Source organism: Mesoplodon mirus (genome assembly GCF_964341445.2).
Source record: "Mesoplodon mirus genome assembly, contig: SUPER_14_unloc_3, whole genome shotgun sequence".
Classification (NCBI taxonomy): Eukaryota; Metazoa; Chordata; class Mammalia; order Artiodactyla; family Ziphiidae; genus Mesoplodon; species Mesoplodon mirus.
The window spans coordinates 228,381-241,182 of NW_028295758.1; positions in this window are offsets into that span (position 1 = coordinate 228,381).

A 12,802-nucleotide genomic window follows, 5' to 3' on the forward strand; every position below is an offset into this window, starting at 1 on the left:
ACACTATATATATAGGACACACACACACACACACACACACACTATATACATGTATCTCCTCAACTCTTGCACAAACACAACTAACTTCAGCCATCTCTAAATACCTCTATAAGAACCAGTCACGTGTCATACACACCACACTTATAACACATTCTTGAGTAATGCCAGACCCGCTTTGTACAAACCACAGTAAACCACAGTCTCAGTAACCCATGTCAGGATTGCCAGAGAAAATATGGGCTATCCAGTTCAATTTGAATTCTAGATAAAGAACAAGTAATTTTTCAGTATCCGTATGTCCCACATATTGTATGGGCTATACTTACACTAAAACTAAGTCAGGCCAAATACTGCATGGGAATACTTACACTAAAAGATTATTCTGGGTTTATCTGAAACTGAAATTTAACTGGGTGCCTTGTATTCTTGTTCGCTAAGTCTGGCAACCCTTATATACTTACCACCAGCTGATGTATTATATATTTATTGTAGTTTTGTTTAGTGTGTGTCTTCCCCTACTAGAATGTGCAGCGTTACCAAAGACTACAACAATGGAAGAGTGCCGGATACACAGGAGTAGCTGCTTACTGAATCTTGGTGAATGAATGAATGAACACACACCATAAATACAAGCCACACCATGTAATGAGGAAACGTTACATGTCCCAGAATTCCTGACTTGTGAACAGAAACCATGCACACAAAGGCCACAGACACAGATAGACACGTCTGCACTGTGCTCCCCATGCCAACCCCACACTTACCACAGACTTAACTGATACACATCACTCACTCTTCCCACACACTCACAGTCACCACCGAGGCCTACATTACCAACTAGACAGTGAGAGAATAAGTATTGATTGGAATTAAATCCTGGAGGATCCACTGGGAACCACACTCTCAGCTGTGTGTATTCACTGCACCTGACACGTGTCACACACTCAGTAAATATTTGTGGACAGAGGACTGATGAACCCACCCTGAGCCTTTCATTCCTCCCTCAGGAATCTCGAAGTCACAAGAGGATCCCCCTCGGCTTGGATCCACTGTGGTGGCCCAAGGCTGCAGCCCAGGGGCAGTGGAGGTCTCCTCTGCCTCTAAATACTTCTTCTGTACTTCTACTCTGCGCAAGCTCAGCTACGCTGGTAAGGGCGTGGGGCTCCTCAGGTGACGGGGTGCTTGGCTGTGAAGCAGGAGGCACACAGATCCCAGGGAGGCTGAGAGGAAATCCAGGGTCATCAGAGGTGATGAGGGCTCTGTGGAGGAGCCTGGGCAGGATGGCTGAGCTGTTCCGAGGGCGTGGATGCCAGCTGAGTCTGGGGGTGTGTGTGTGAATACTGCTACTACCATGGTGGGGAAGTCAAGGAGCAGGGGCCGGAAAGGTCTGGGCTTGAGGTGGAGGGAAGAGGGACCAGATTAAGCATCTTCAGAGGAAAATGTAGGCTTTGTCTTTGCCTTTGCTTCCAGAGAAGGACAGAGTTCTGCATCATACACCTCCAGCCTGAGAGCAGGACCATCCAGCTCAGGTGCACACAGCTCACACATACACGCGCCCTCCAGGCACAGCCCTTCTCAGTGCACATCAACCCCAAGCACGTGCTCCACAGTACTCTCCTGCACCACAGCCCCATTCCACAAGGAATGCACCACCGATATTCCCAAACTCACACTCCTCATCGTACACGCATCCAGCCGCATCCCTCACATACTACAGCCCTCACCACCATACTCCACACCCCTGTATACAGACACCGCTCCAGTATACCCCCCCACGCACATGAAAAGCCCACAGATGACACCACATACACCACTCCATCCTACGGCCAACGGACACCAAGCTCACGACATTGCTATGTCGTGCCAATGTCCCTCTCTCGTCTACCACACCTGCTCCCTCAGCTTCCGGCATGGCCCATGCATGTTATTATGATTTTAATTTCCTTTTTCAGGAATCCGGAGATTTCATCGAGACACTGCCCAGCCTAGACCACCCCTAGCCCAGGATCAGGAAGAAGGAGAGACCGCTTCCCCATCACACTGTGTCTCCTCCTCACCCTCTTCACCCTGTAAGAACTATCTGCACCCAGACAAAGAGGAAAGGGGCATGAAAATACACTACATGCAGGTACAAGTGAACAAGGGTGTCGCTGTCTCCTGGAAGACAAAGAAACCCTTGGAGTTGCCTGAAAAGCAGCTGAGGATAGAAGAAGTGACCCTTCCTGAGGATGTGTGCGCAGTAGCCACTGACCCCTCTTCTGATGTGTGCACCGAAAGCCTCCTGTCTGACAGTGAGCCCACTGGGGAGGAGAAAGAGTATGAGGAAAGGGCAGAGCCAGGCAGCCCATCAGGGCCACCTGCCGTCGAGGAGAGACCCAGCGCCAAGACAGCGGACTGGATGCTGACCATGGAGACCGGCTTCAGGTGCATGACCTGCTGCCGGGTCTTCCCCACCTTGGAGATCCTCCAGCAGCACGTGAAGGGCGGCGTCCTGCAGGGCTTCAGCTGCCGTGCCTTTCATCTCACCATGGCCCAGCGGATGGGCAATGTGGAATCCGAGAGCACCCCTGAGGAAGAGGACGAGGAGGAGGAGGAGGAGAACGAGGAGGAGGAGGAGGAGGAGGAGGAGGAGGAGGAGGAGAAGGAGGTAGAGAAGCAAGAAGAAAAGGAGAATGAGGGAGAGCAGCCCACGGGGGAAGGCCCCAGCCCAAAGAGACCCCGCAGGCAGGGTCTTTTCTCTCCTTTGAGTTCCAAACAGCAACTGAGATTCATGGGACAGAAGATCCTGGAGGACGGTGTGGCCGTCCCTTGGAAGAGGTAAGGCTTGAGGCTGGCAGTCTTCTGAGCCTATGTCACGAGGGCCCAGAGGAGTCTAAGGGAAGGGGCCGCACACATGTGCTGGTTTACCTAATGGCTCTGCAGTTGCATCAAATGGGACACACCCAGCACTAAGAAAGGCATTGACCTCTGTTGACGTAAACAAGAAGGTGGAGCCTTTTCCTAGGAGTTTTCTCAGGGTCTGCACGATGGACCTCAACTCTTAGAGGACGTACTGCCAGCAGCTCCTTCTCGGCAGAGAGAGCCAGGAGTGGTCTCAAGAGAGGACAGGGGCCCTTGCAGGACCAGAACTTTGAGGTCTGAGAGCCTTGGGCCTGAGCCGAGATCTCACCCGGACCACTGGACCTAGCCTTCTGTGACAAAGGGGAATATGAAAGAGAGTCACGTGGAAATGAGGTCCCCCGAGATCTGGAAATGTTCCAGAACCTTCGTTGCGTGGTAGTTGATCTGGAGCCAAGCTCACTGTGGTGTGTGTGGCTCTGAGCATTAAGGCAATGCTGGAGGGTAACCCTGACCAGCAGAGCTTGGAGTGCTTCTTGTCTCTTCCTGTTCTACCTCATTTGTTTTATCCCTTCCAGGGAGAAGAAAGGACCCTCGGGAGAGTAGCAGACAGAATGCCGTGGTCTGAAGGAGGATGAAGGGACCGGCACTCAGTCTAACATCATATGACAATAGAAGCGTCCTATGCAATAAAGGGCATTTTCCAAACCTTTCCTGGAGCTTTTATTTAATGACATTTTTCTATCTATGCATCTATCTGTCATCTACATCTGTATCTTTCAAGGTTTGTGAACAAGCTTTCACATAAGCACTAGAGACGTCCACCAGCATTTTCCAGAAGAGGCCTGCAAATTGCTGGGGACTCCTCACAAATAGGGAACGGCCACAACCCCTGCCACACAGACTATGCGCGTGGCCCTCCTGACGTACTCCCACTCTCTCTCTGAATTTCCCAACGTCTGAGATGAGGGTGCTGACTGGAGGCAATGATCACGTGCAGGCTGAATCTTCTCCAGATTCTGATTCTCTTCCTGGGCATATCGTCCTTAAGCACAGTCTCCATGTCCCTGGCCACACTGATCTCTCTCCTTCAGTCCTTCCCTCCCTCCCTCTCCTGCCTCCCAGTGCAGAGAATACTTTTTTGCATTTGAGACGACATTTATTTTTGGTTCACAGAATTCTCACCTGTTCTACTGTGGCCTCCGTTGTGAACATTCCAAAGCTGAGACTTTTCTGTTTTTCTCCCTCATTTCTGCTGAGTCTTTACCTTCCTAATGCAGTGAACTCACAGTGCCTAGCTGACTGGATGGGGAAAAAAATCCAGCGAGCAAAGAGAAATAATAAAAGAATATATCAGTTAATTTTTCATAGTGTTATCCAACTACATATTTTTAAATTTTGGAATAATATTAGGAATCTTCTCTTTATAAAAAACTGAATTATCGGGCTTCCCTGGTGGAGCAGTGGTTAAGAATATGCCTGCGAATGCAGGGGTCATGGGTTCGAGCCCTGGTCTGGGAAGATCCCACGTGCCACGGAGTAACTAAGCCCGCGTGCCACAACTACTGAGCCTGCGCTCTAGAGCCCGTGTGCCACATCAACCGAGCCCACGTGCCACAACTACGGAAGCCTGCGTGCCTAGAGACCATGCTCCGCAACAAGAGAAGCCACTGCAATGAGAAGCCCGTGCACCACAGCCAAGAGGAGCCCCCGCTCACTGCAACTAGAGAACACCCGCTAGCAGCAACAAAGACCCAATGCAGCCCCAAATAAATTAATTAATTTTTAAAAATTGAATTAGTTTCAAGGGTACAATGTATAAAAGTACAATAAAAGCCCCCCTTCATAACCCCCCAACCCCACTCTCAAGATGGAATCGATATGCTGTGATACAATTTATAGTCGTAGTACTACTCCTCCTCCCACCACATCCGAAATCCTCTGAGCCAGGTGCAGCAGCTTCCTTTCACAATGCTAGGACCCGCCACAAGACACATGATAATCCCTTTGGACATTTCAAGGAGCGGCACCAAGGGAACAGTACCGGGGAAATGCCACTGACAGCTCAGAATATCCATGGCATTTCTAGAGCCTCGGCACTGCTCTCGCTCTGGGAATGAAGGTCCAAAAAGCACATCGGAGAATGTTCATAGTTGTAAACAAGCTCCACCTTTGAAACACAATCTACATAGAACCACATATACAAGCCTGCACGATGGATGAAGCCAAGGTCTCCTCCATGATTTCCCTTCTGACCACCTTATTGTCTCCTCAACCATAAAAGGTGAACTTGAAACTCAGGACCTTGCCTTGTCACCAGAAACATCCAAGCTTGGATCAGTCTTTCTAAGACCAGATACTTGCTCTCTGAACTATTAGAGACTTGTCACATACACACAGGTAGAACAGGATTATTTCTATCTACCTGGGGACTTGGAGTCTTTCACATTGCTCCTGTTAAAACTCTCACAACAGCAAAACTTTACCTACAAAGGGTTCAAGCTATGACACTCCCAACTTCCACAAACCTCGTCAGCTCTGGTGAGTCACATGCAGCCAATTCCAGGAATTGGAAACATGGTTGTGAGGATGAAACTGACTTTGGGGCTCCCCTTGGATATGGTCTTCCAGACTTACCAAAAGGCCATTAAGAGGAAGGTTTACCCCACCTCAGGGAAACCCGAGGCAGTACTTGCAGTCAAGGGCTGGCCATGGCTTCTGAGCTACATCCAAAAAGAATTTCATACTGTACCTGGATCTGCTGAAGCCATTTCTGACTGTCCGAGAGCCAGCATGTACCACTCCTCAACTGCCTCCATTGTGGATCATCAGTAGGGCTGTCAGATTTAGGACATAAAAATACAGGATACCCAGTTAAACTTGAACTTCACATGAATAATGTCATTATTTTTAGTATAAGTAGATCCTATGAACTATTTGGGGCATACTTATCTTCAAAATGTACTCGTTGTTTTTCAAACATTCATATTTAACTAAACAGTCTATATTTTATCTGTCAACCCTACTCAGCAGAAATGATGGAGGCTCATAGAGATCCAGGAGACGCCTCATCACCTCCTCAGCTTTTATTTCTACGTCCTGGACAGCGAGCACGAACCTTCCACTCCCAGTCAGTGGCTAGAATGGAGGATATTCTCTGTTTTAGAGCTTTTTCTACTTGTCATTGTTATTATCTTCCTTATTTTAAAGAGATGTTTATTTTTTCCCAATCTTAATAGCTCATCCAAAAGTATTTCAAAGTTCATTAGAGAAGGGAAAAACAATATGGTTCTGAAAAGTGAAGGAAACCGCCTGGTGTTTAGTAAAGAAGTAGTAGGGAGACTGAAAAAGCCAAACTTAATAAGCAGATCTCTCCAAGGGTATTTTCAGAGCTTGATACCCTCCCACACCCTGAAAATATTATTACATCAAGAATGTAGAACTGCTAACCAAATGTAAGGCTCCCATATGATTCTATCAAACTGAGGATGCTTCTTTACTAAGCAGTGAGCACACTTGCTGTCCCAGGGACCTTGGCAGTTGCAACGTAGGGCTCTTCCCTTTGGGATGGAAACAGCAAGTTTTCCTGTGGTCTACACGCTGGCCCCAAAAATACTACACTCCCAATACTTGTCAACTTTAAGTATTTTTCTACATATCTCCATTTTTCTGTTACTATTTGGACTACATCCTAGACTTGACACTACATAAATTGCATTCAAGAAGCTATTTTTAAAAGTTGGTAGGAAACCTTAAATCTATGGCTTGCAGTCCCTGGCTTACTTTCATCCAGGTGCATAAGGGTTTTCAAAAGTAGTCAGGTTAGTTACCCTGTATCACAGCCCCACGCTTGTGTCACAGATATAAAAATGGAACATGATATTTAAGGTTTTAGTTGCCAAATCATCAAGCCTCCCAGACAGAGGCAATAGAGCAAAATGATTACAGAGGCATGGATTTTGATTTGCTCCAGTGTCTTGGGCAAGTCACTTGGCCTCTGTATTTATTTGTACTTATCTGCACTTATCTGTCACTTGGGGGTCATAATTGTACCTGGTCCATGGGTACGCTGTACAAATGATCTGTAAAGTAGTTACAAGAAACCGACACAGAGTAAGCACTCCACAGACATTGGCTATTAGCTATTGGAAATATTTCTCCGTGAAACAGATGACATTATCCGTGGATGACTCGGTGGGAGACAGTGAATCACAGAATCACAGCATGTTGAAAGTGACCTAGTTCACACTCTAATGTGAAAAGAAGAAAAGTGTGCATGAGTAGAAAATGTCTGAAACTTTACACAACAAAGAGTTCATCATGTTAACTTGGAGGATTAGAATAAATCAGGAAAGGAGGAAAGAAAAACTTGAGTGTCATTCAATTTCTCTATCATTTGTGTTTCTACACTGAGACTCTGAATACACTGGAAGTGCAATTTTTTTTAATGTGGCGGGATAAAGGTTTTCAAGTTTTCCTGATCCATCCGTATTATTATCTCAGAATTGCTGGCATTTCTTGCCATCTTTGGATCTACACCCATGTGAGTCAGTGGGCCATTCTGGACGGAGGAGATAATAGAGCAGAAGTGAAGTGAGAGAAAAGGAGAGACAAGATTTTCTCTTTTCTCTTCAAAGAGGAAAGGTCTTTGGAATGGGAACAACTCACAACCAAACTTTGGGGAAAGGATGTGATGGAAAATGAGACAAACATCCTACCCCTGTGATGAGAAGGATTCCCTGGGCTGGATGGAGGGAGGTCACAGGTGGCTGGACAAGGAAACCAACTAGGGAGAAACACACACAAGTGCAGAGCAAACACCCTGAGGCCACTCAGCCTGACTCCATGCAAACATGTGTCCAGCAGAGAGCCCTTCACCTGTGGCTCCCCAGCAAGACAGGTACCTCGGGGGTGCCAACTCATTCTGAGTCCATTATGCCTGGCCATTCATAAACCGCTGTCTAACGTGTGAGGAATAAACTCTCAATGTTTATGAGGAAATTGGGGAAGGAGATTGAAAGGTTACTTAAACGAAAAAAAAAGAAGTTCAGGAAGGCAAGATGGTAGAGAGACAAGAAAAAGACCTTAAAAGATAGAAAGGATTTGCCAAAGAAGAGAAAGCAAAAGAAATGATTCCGAATGGGTTAACCTGCAGCTAGGAAGTTAAGGAAGATTATTGATGGGTGAAGACTATGGAATAAAGCGAATAAAATTTCTCAGAAGTTGCTGAGAATATGGTAAGCAGCATGATTATCAAATTATGAATTGGCTGCAATGGCATTCTAGGGGGACACTAGGAAGGGGAAGCAAATGTTCCTGAGATGACAGTAGCAGGTGGAAAGTTGTTTCAGGGGAAGATCAGTCTTGCAGAGGGTGTATCAGAGGAGGGCAAGTGTGAGCAAGCAAGGAAATACTAAGTGTATACGGTTCCTTCACTGAGTGCACCCAGCCCCGCGGTCAGCCTTGAGAACAAGCAGGACTTCAGGTACTGGAGCTACATTTCAGTCATCAAGACTTGAGAAGACACCCTTAACTCAGGTCTTCTCTTCAAACTCCATCTTTCCTTCTTGACCTTCATTTGGCCTCTTCCCTTACCCTCCAGCTGTGGACTGAGGCCACAGAGCAAGATGGGTCACTAGTGTCCTCCATCCCCTGGCGACTGTGGTTCACATCAGTGGAGTACCAAAGGCAATAACCAAGTAACAGACACAAGAGTGTATGAAGAAGAAGAGATTCTGATAAGGCTTTCTGTGACAGTGTGGGCCAAGTCGGCTCTATATGGCTGGTATCACGTGAATTATGAGCAGCCTTAGGGGAGAAGTGCTCAGAAGGCAGAGCCTGGCTCTCGAGAGGCTCTGCGTGCTCACAGCCCACTCCAAGACCTCAGTTACAGCTTCGGCCCCCAATATCTCTCCCTCTGCCTGCTCACAGTTTTTGAAGTCTTCTTTCCTCCACATTTCTCTTGAGAGGTGGAGGAGGAAGATGAGCTTCAGGCCAGCTCAGACTCCCCTGGGATCCCAGCAGGATGCCTATCATTAACCTCCCACCTTCTAGGAAGCTCCTAAGATCTTCACATTTGGGGCAGTTCTCATTTCAGCTGTGCTTCAAATTGCTGGCTGGAGACGGCCTGTTGGAAGGTGGCTAAAAGCAAGTAGCAATCCTTCGGGCAGCCTGGCCCTTCTCGACTGTCAGTCATCTTCAGGGATATTCTGGGAAATGTTGTTTGTTCTAGAGAAGGGAGGGAAACAATCCAATTGTCCAATAATGCTTGAATGGAAAATAAATGATGCTATATGCATGTGATCACATAATATCAAACAGTCAAAAATCAAAGACCTAGATCTCTATGGATTCACGTGGATAAATCTTGAAAACATAATATTGATTGAAAGAAAATAAGATAAACAATGTTAGATTGTGATAACAGGTATGTAAGTGTTTAAATATTTAAATCAATTCAACATATTGCTTCTATATATAGAGATGCAAGAAAATAAACTTTATCCAAAGAACACATTATTTACATTTAATATGCTCATTTATCTAGGAGACCCAAAAGAACCCACAGATAAACTAGCAGGAACTAATAAGACGGTTCAACAAGGCACACACATACAAGATCAATAAATTTTGAAAGTCAATCAGGCTCCTCTACACTGGCGATAACAAATTAGAAACTATAAAAGAAAATAAGAAAAAAAGAAGATCTAAAAATTGTCACAAGAGCCGTATAAATTATTTAGAGCTAAGCATACGTAGAAGGCAATATAACTAACGAACTGAGTACGAACAGTTAAACTCCGCCCAACCCAAGGTTAGGAAGAGACTGTTGTTACTTTATGAGAACAGACCCTCTTCTTAAGGAGCAGATCAGTAAGTGAGAGTGAATCAAAGAAACACAGCATTTGAAAAGTCAGCTAGTCCAAGCCTCTTGATCGCACATACAGAAGCTGAAGCCCAGATAGGTTGAGTTACTTGCTAAAGGGCCCAATGTCCTGACTCAAGGACTAGCATTTTTCACTCAGTCGCAAGACACAATCAAATGCAGTACCTTGGAAAGAGATGGGGAAAAAATGAAGAAATCAATTATATAGTTCCTCATCTTTAAGTACAGAAATAGCCGTGACAAAATTACACGTATTGAGGGAAAATTGAAGTGCAGAGTTTAAAATGTCAATAATCCACAGGGAAACTGGAGACCATTTAAAACATTCATATTAAATCTCTCTAGAAAAGACATTAAAAGATCTCCAATCAAAATGTGAATTTTATAATAGACATGGTATGATACAATTTATAATAGATATGGTAGGAACCTTTCCCTTTCACGGGAAAGCTTCGGCTGGGAAAAAGGAATTGTTCTTGAAAATGGGGCCTGTGCTATTGCAGACACTGTGCTCAACCTAGGTCCACCGAATGCTCTGATGTCATCACTGAGGTCACAGAATTCCACTGTGAGCCTGGCAACCTTGCAAACATAACAGCCCTGGTGAGCACTAGGCACTACCGCTGGTTCACCAAGTGGTACAAGTTTTTCAGCCATTTAGGAGACTTGACTATTTTTGTTTGTATTGAATCATTTCAACGGATTGCCCAAGAGCCAAGAAGGGCCAACCTGTAGGGAAGAGGAGGAGTTGGACATCTCTTGAGGCATCTTCTAAGGGAGACTTCTAGTTGGTACGATGGAACGGCGACAAAAGAGGAAACATCTGGAAAATGAAGAGTCCCAGGAAACTGCCGAGAACGGAGGAGGTATGTGGGGGGCAACTTGTCTGGGGCACATGGGTTTCTGCCAAACTGAAGCTTCTCTAGGAAGCGGGGGACTGAGAACGTGTCACCTGTGAAGCAGGGAGCGAGAGACCTTGTCTCACTGATGCTGCCGTATCTATCCGGAGGGTCCCTGTGGTGTGAGACGGCACAGAACGGCCAGATGCCCCCTGGGAGATGGGAGGTCAGCTCCGCTGGTCTGAGGACTCTCTCCTGGGGCAGCCGGGCCTGGAGCTTTGTCGGACTCACAGCAGGCTGCATCCTGCTTGCACAGACCTAGAGGTGCAGCTTTTCTCAGTCCCCGATTTCTCTCTTATGCTCTTGGATCTTTCCTAGGGGTCATGAGGTGGGGGATGTGAAGGATGCAAGGATGCTGAGAGAGACCCATGAGTTGCTTGGCCTCTTTTACCAAAGTGGAAAGAGAAGCCCCATGAGTTGAAGGCCCTGTTGAAAAATATCTTGACAAGTGGAATGCACTTTGAAAGAAGATTGTTTGTCTAGGGATGGTGTCATATTGAAAGCAAGGAGGTTTTATTCCTTCAACAGGAAGAATTTCCCAAAGGAGATCAAGGGAAGGGAAGGGTTTTCCAGAAACTGAGACCGCGTGAGCGGGGGTGAGAAATGGCTTCAGGGTCCTGCGGGGAGCTCTGAGAGCCACGGGCCACGTGGTGCCTGCGTGCATTAAATGTAGGCGAGTAGCTTGCCCTGGGAGAGGGGTGGTCACCCCAGAGCTCCAGCTAGAGGCCTCTGCCCCAGATTAGAGCCCAGTAGCTCCTACCAGGCCCAGGGCCCTGGAGACTGTAGGATGGGCCCTGGGAATGGAGCTCTAGACAGCAGGCAGATTTCCAGGCAGTGGCTGGGAAAGGCTGGGGAAGGCAATGACTGCCCCTGACCATTCAGAATATTTTGCCCTATGTTCCTGTGTGTGTGTGTGTGAGTGTGTGTGTGTGTGTGTGTGTGGTAGTGCAGAGAAGAGCGAGATGAATGGGGGTAGTGTGCTTACCAGATATAAAGTCTGCGTGGTAAAGTTCTTGTCACCCTGCCTGGACCTGGCTGACACTCGGTGTACGTAAGAGTGTATACAGAATTCTTGTTAGGGTTGTTTTATGAGACAGTAACTCATACACCCATGTACACTCTGATGCAGCAAAAATATCACACACCCCACATATAACTTCCTTAGTAAACCACACACAGCACATGGAGGTATATACACGCATCCCTCCTATACTACGTTCTCATACAACCCACCTGTATCACAATCCTCTCCTCCAACACCAAACGCTGGAGATGAGATATGTATATAGACACACACACAATATATATAGGACACACACACACACACACACTATATACATGTATCTCCTCAACTCTTGCACAAACACAACTAACTTCAGCCATCTCTAAATACCTCTATAAGAACCAGTCACGTGTCATACACACCACACTTATAACACATTCTTGAGTAATGCCAGACCCGCTTTGTACAAACCACAGTAAACCACAGTCTCAGTAACCCATGTCAGGATTGCCAGAGAAAATATGGGCTATCCAGTTCAATTTGAATTCTAGATAAAGAACAAGTAATTTTTCAGTATCCGTATGTCCCACATATTGTATGGGCTATACTTACACTAAAACTAAGTCAGGCCAAATACTGCATGGGAATACTTACACTAAAAGATTATTCTGGGTTTATCTGAAACTGAAATTTAACTGGGTGCCTTGTATTCTTGTTCGCTAAGTCTGGCAACCCTTATATACTTACCACCAGCTGATGTATTATATATTTATTGTAGTTTTGTTTAGTGTGTGTCTTCCCCTACTAGAATGTGCAGCGTTACCAAAGACTACAACAATGGAAGAGTGCCGGATACACAGGAGTAGCTGCTTACTGAATCTTGGTGAATGAATGAATGAACACACACCATAAATACAAGCCACACCATGTAATGAGGAAACGTTACATGTCCCAGAATTCCTGACTTGTGAACAGAAACCATGCACACAAAGGCCACAGACACAGATAGACACGTCTGCACTGTGCTCCCCATGCCAACCCCACACTTACCACAGACTTAACTGATACACATCACTCACTCTTCCCACACACTCACAGTCACCACCGAGGCCTACATTACCAACTAGACAGTGAGAGAATAAGTATTGATTGGAATTAAATCCTGGAGGATCCACT